The 6,609-nt window shown below is 35.4% G+C and overlaps 1 pseudogene; it reads left to right on the plus strand.

The window, feature by feature from the left end:
* Nucleotides 1-1,685: 1,685 nt before the first annotated feature.
* On the plus strand, nt 1,686-2,354 carry LOC125100659 (olfactory receptor 2L5-like; annotated as a pseudogene).
* Nucleotides 2,355-6,609: the final 4,255 nt, after the last annotated feature.

Here is a 6,609-nt window from a genome sequence, read left to right on the forward strand (position 1 = left end):
TTCCCTCTCTTGCTGTGTCTCTCTCTGTGTCAAATAAATAAATAAATAAATAAATAAATAAAATATTTTAAGAGAGAGAGAAGAAAACACTTCGATGTGAATAAATAATTTACTCCCCTATGTTGTTATTTTTCAAACTGCTGCTTCTATGCTCTATCTGCATGGGCTAATTGGCACGTTATCTCTTTAAGAGCAGGGGCTCTGCTTACTAATGCCATTGGAGCTTTCACATAGCTGAGCCTGATTTTTAAAATCCCAGGCTTTAATTTCTACTAGTTGAAAGAACTCATGAAAAGCAGCCCTCTTTCTTTCATAGTCCAATATTATGGGAAGTTGTCTTCCCCACGTGGGACACCAGTGGGATAGACTATTAATCACTCTTCCCCATGATAGTGGTTTCTTCCCTATTATGGATGGTCATGGTTTGTTTTGCTCATCAAACATCTCCCTGGCTTTGCTATGTTCTTCAAAGTGGCTTCTTTTCTACCTTTATTTGTGGAGTTTCCTCTGCCACTCTGTGGGTCCTTCTCTGGGTTATTTATACTTTTGTGCGTGTTACCTAGTTGTATACATGGGATGAAGTCAGTTAATGGCCCTTTTACTTTGTCATTTTCCCAGCCTCCTTAAGATATTTTAAACTTTTACTCTTCTTTTTCGGGATGCTCCAGCAAAATAGTGAGGGCTGCAATAGACATGGTTTATAGAAGACTTCCGGAGAAGGGTCTGCTCTATACTAAAAAATTAAAATAGAAGGTTGAAAGTAATGGTAATGGAAGATGTAATAATTATTACTATTTATTTATACCTGATGTTACTAGGAAATAAACACTTGTACTTTTTTGAGTCCACACCATGAACTGATAACTGGTTTTCAGGAAGGTTTATTCGACAAGGTAGAACACAGTGACAGGAAGGAAATCCAGCTTATCAACATGAAAGAAAAAAGTTATATATATATATATATATATATATATATATATATATATATGCCTGAAAGTGTAATATAACCTTGAATGAAAACATAAACATTTTCCACGTATTACTAAATTTATTCCTATTATGAATGAATCAAATGAGTATTTGAACTGATATAAACGTGTTCATTATTTGAAAAAGAATTATGTTTATATTTAGTTAAAATATTTGGTATTTTCAATATGTGACTTTAGGAAGTGCATAGAATTAATATCTTATTAAGGGAGATATAGATATTTTCCTTTCATTATTTCATTAATTCTTTATAGAATATTTTGAATGTAAATGCTTACCACCTTAGCCTGTAGATTTATGAAACAACATAGAACTGCTTTCTCAAAATAGGAAGATTTATTTACTTAAGGAGTTGGTATTTCCTGAAAACTTCACATATTTTTTTAATTAAAAAAGCATATATATATATATATATATATATATATATATATATATATTAAAGCATATATGCTTATATGTTATATATATATACATTACATGTGTTTTTCTCTTTTTCCAGGGAAACCAAACAATAGAATATGGAAAATTACAACCAAACATTAACTGATTTCCTTTTATTGAGGTTGTTTCCACCATTGAGTATTGGCCTCTTTCTTTTTATTCTCATTGCACTTATTTTCTTAATGGCTCTTTTTGATAATCTATCCATGATCATCCTTGTCCTCTTGGGCACCCATCTCCACACTTAGCTCTCTCTCATGGACCTGAACTACATCTCCACCATTATCCCCAAGATGGCTTTCAATTATCTCTCCTGAAATGAGTCTATCTCACTTATTGTTTGTGGGGTTCAGAGCTTCTTCTTCTTGATTTTAGCCATTACAGAAGCACTACACTTGACATCTATGCCCTATCATTGTTATGTAGCTATTTGTTTTCCTCTTCCCTATCCCATTGGCATGAACAAAGAAGTCTGTGTGCTAATGATAATAAGACCATAGACAATAGGATCTATCAACTCCTGTGCCCACACCGTATATGCCCTTCAAATCCCTTATTGTCAATCCAGAACCATCAACCATTTTTTCTGTGATGTCCTGGCCATGTTGACTCTGGCCTGCATGGACATTTGGGTCTATGAGTACACATTGTTTGTGAGCACCACCATCTTGATGGCGTTTCCTTTAATTGGGATTACATGTTCCTATGTCTGGGTTCTCCTTGCCATCTGCCACACGCAGTCAACAGAGGGCAGGAAGAAGCCCTATTCCACCTGCAGCACCCATCTCACTGTGGTGACTCTCTACTATGCACCTTTTGCTTACACTTCTCTATGCTCAAGATCCTTCCCACCTCCCACAGAGGACAAGGTCTTGGCTGTCTTCTACACCATCCTGACCCTAATGCTTAACCCCATCATCTAAAGCCTGAGAAACAAGGAGGTGATAGGGGCCCTGAGAAGAGTGATTCAGAGAATGTGCTCTATAAAACTGCAGAGTAAGTTCTCATTAGTCCTGTGGCCTTAGAAGTAGATTACTTGTACTTTGTATACTCCTTAAGAACACTATTATTCTAAGACTGAAGAGAAGGACTAAAACATCTAGAAGATTAAAATGATTAAGATTTGACCAAATAGTTATACATTTTAAACACTTGTTCTATTTTCATTACGGTAATTTTTAGTAAATAGAAAGGACATAGTATTTCTCTATCTTGTTTCCAGAAGGCTTTTCTAATATGTAGAAATTAAAATAATAATTGCCCAGCTTGATTATATCATTCACTATAATAGTTCTACTGTATTTAATATACATCCCAAAGTGACTAAAATAATACAAAGAACAATAAATTCCATAACTTTGGTCATTTTATTGATAACCAAAATATTATTTGTTTTACTTCTATCATAGTGTATTCTTAACTGATACATATTAGTTCTCCTATCTCCCAGTTTTCAGAATAGGTGATAGATATAGAGGTTTGTCAGAAACCTCTGCATAAATTAGAATTTCTCACATCACTAGAGAGGAAATATAAAAAGTTTGCATCTTTCTGGGGTACCTGGGTGACTCAGTAATTTCAGTGTCTGCCTTCAGTTCGGGTCATGTTTCCAGGGTCCTGAACTCAAGGTCCTGCTTCTCCCACTCTGCCTGCTGTTTCCCCTGCATGTGTTCTCTCTCTCTGTCAAAAAATAGTAAAATACAATAAAATAAAATCTTTGATAAAAAGTTTCTATCTTTTTTATGAGAGGATCTCTGGGATAGTCTGGGTGATTATTTTTTTAAGGTTTATTTATTTTAGAAAGAGAGTGAGAGAGAAGGGAAGAGATAATGGTCAGGGTGCAAAGGGAGAGGAGATAAAAACACAAGAAAACACAAGCAGACTCCATGCTGACTGTGAAGCCCAACATGAGCGCTGGATGTTACTACTCTGAGATCTTGACTTGAGCCAAAACCAAGAGCCAGATAGCTAACTAACGATGCCACCCCAAGCATCCCAATCTGTATGATTCTTTTCTTTTTAGGATTTTATTTATTTGAGATAGAGAGTGAGGAAGAGAAAGATAGCACAATTAGGGGGTGGGGAGGGAGAAGCAGAACCCCCCGACCACAGTGGGGCAGAAAGGTTGATGCTGGGTTTGATCCCAGGACCCTGGATTCACTACCTAAACTGAAGGCAGATGTTTAACCAACTGAGCCACTCAGGCACACTTAAACTGATTCTTTTTTTTTTTTTAAGATTTTATTTATTCATTTGACAGAGAGAGACACAGTGAGAGAGGGAACACAAGCAGGGGGAGTGAGACAGGGAGAATCAGGCATCTCACTGAGTAGGAAGCCTAATGCAGACCTTGATCCCATATGATCAGGAATCATAACCTGAGCCAAAAGCAGGTGCTTAATGTCTGAGCCACCCAGGCACCCCTAATTTTTAAGGAAGAAATCTTAGGGATATATAATTAGAGTTGGAGAAATAAAAAGTGGGCTGTAGAAGAATGACAGTTACTTTAATATGATGTGTGTGGTGCATAAACAATGAATTCTGGAACACTGAAAAGAAATTAAAAAAAAAACTAGTCTGTGCAAATTAATCAATCTGAAAAACTCCTAAATAATTCATTAATATATGCTAAAATTGTATGTCTTATGTAACCACTGTTATAAACTTATAACAATGTTATAACGATGTTAAAACAATGAACATGTTATTTTCCATTTGCTATTCTCATAATTCCAGAAGACTAGCTTTGGGGATTTGTTTGGCATCAACATTTCCACTTCAGTATTTTGAGCAGCTATACCTGCTCGGTCATTTCCCTACAAAGTTCCTATTGTTAATCTCAGTTTAACTTTACAATGGATGAAGGTCCATTAGCATCAGGAGAGACTCTACCATACTCTTTATTTTCTAAGGACATGTGGGGAGAAGGAAACTAGAATTATCATCTAAGAAGCCATGGATTATCCCAATGAGAACAATGATGGATGAGTAATGTATGAAACTTGAAAATTATCACTTTTTCCCAAAATAGGAAATCCATATTTTAGAAGATATTATATAAATTTTATGTTTTTATACTAAAACCAATTTAACATTTAGAAAATTTGTGATTATTAACTGATTAAAACCCTTATTTTGGAATGGCAAAGGTATGACTGCTTATCTTCTAATACATAATACATAATAAAAATTTTTCTCATTACAAAGGATTGCATGATATTATAGCAAAACTTGTAAAAAGAAACAGTTTCATGCTTCTGAAATAATTGCCTCATGCCACAAAATTTAAGTCTCAAATATGGAGAAAAAATGATATTTATGACTTGGTATCAATAACCAAATACTTCTAAGCATTTACTGTTTTCTAACTTAATTAAAATATGATTCAGAATATGATTAGCTAAAGTTCTAAGCTGAAGTATATTTATTTACTAACAAAAATTTAATTAGAAACAATTATGATTAAAAAAGTGTAAGTGGTTTATGGATTCTCCAGAATGGCTGGCCAATTAGATCTTAAGAGTCCATGATTACAAGCAATTTCCGAAATTGCTTCACGTGGAAACCTCATTGTTGCCCCTCCTGGGCACCATTTACAGTCCCAGAACCACACGATGATCTTTTCTGGGAGCCTGGTGAATACACTGCTGTTGCACATTCTCTACCTTGAGTAAGTTACACCAAGCTAACATTTGTAATAAAATAATTTGGTGCAGTGTATTTTCCCTGGACAAAAATTAAGAGTTAACAAGGGAGTGTGTACTTAGGTCCTAACACAGAAAACAGAAATTTTATGGGGCGCCTGGGTGGCTCAGTGGGTTAAATCCTCTGCCTTTGGCTCAGGTCATGATCCCAGGGTCTTGGGATCAAGCCCCGCATCAGGCTCTCTGCTAAGCAGGGAGCTTGCTTCCTCCTCTCTCTCTGCCTGCCTCTCTGCCTACTTGTGATCTCTGTCTGTCAAATAAATAAATAAAATCTTAAAAAAAAGAAAATAGAAATTTTATTAAAATTAAATATGTCAAAAGAGAAGTCAGATACAAAACAAAACAAAACAAACAAACAAAAAACGCTCTACATTAGACTCTAGACTTCTGCTAAAACAGTGGTTCTGCCTCAGTGATAACTGCCTCAGTTATCTTCCTACATGACGCATTGTGTGTGAGAACTATGTGAAATTCATTATTTTCAAAATAATTTTCAAAGTATGTTTATCCAGCAAGGCTGACATTCAGAATGGATGGAGAGATAAAGAGCTCCCAAGACTGGCGAGGTCTAAAAGAGTATGTGACCACCAAGCTGGCACTACAAAAATGAATACTAAGGGGAGTTCTATAAAAGAAGAAAGAACCCAAGAGTGACATAGAACAGAAATTTACAGAGACAATCTATAGATACGAGGACTTCACAGGCAACATGATGTCAATAAAAACATGTCTTTCAATAATCACTCTCAACGTGAACAGAGTAAATGCTCCCATATAACAGCACAGGATTGCAGATTGAATAAAATGACAAGAACCATCCATATACTTTCTACAAGAGACACATTTGGAACCTAAAAATATATCCAGACTAAAGTGAAGGGATGGAGAAGAATATTTCATGCCAGTGGGTTTCAAAAGAAAGCTGGGGTAGCGATTCTTATATCAGATAAATTAGATTTTAAATTTAAGACTGTAGTCAGAAGAACAGAAGGACACTACATCATTCTTAAAGGGTCTATCCACCAAGAAGGTCTAAGAATTGTAAATATCTATGCCCCCAACATGGGAGCAGCAAACTACATAAGCCAACTTTTAATCAAAATAAAGAGTCATATTTATATGAATACATTAATTTTAGGGGATCTTAACACACTGTTCTCAGCAATAGACAGATTATCTATGCAGAAAATTAACATAGAAACAAGAGCTTTGAATGACACATTGGACCAGATGGACCTCATAGATATATACAGAACATTTCACACTAAAATGGCAGGTTACTCATTCTTCTTGAGTGCACATGGAACTTTGTCAAGAATAGACCACATTCTGGGTCACAAAACAGGGCTCAACCAATACCAATAGACTGAGATTATTCCATGCATATTCTAAGACCACAATGTTTTGAAACTGGAACTCATCCACAAGAAAAAGTTTGGAAATAATTCAAACACTTGGAAGCTAAAGACCATCC

This window comes from Lutra lutra, chromosome 5 (genome assembly GCF_902655055.1).
Source record: "Lutra lutra chromosome 5, mLutLut1.2, whole genome shotgun sequence".
Taxonomy (NCBI): domain Eukaryota; kingdom Metazoa; phylum Chordata; class Mammalia; order Carnivora; family Mustelidae; genus Lutra; species Lutra lutra.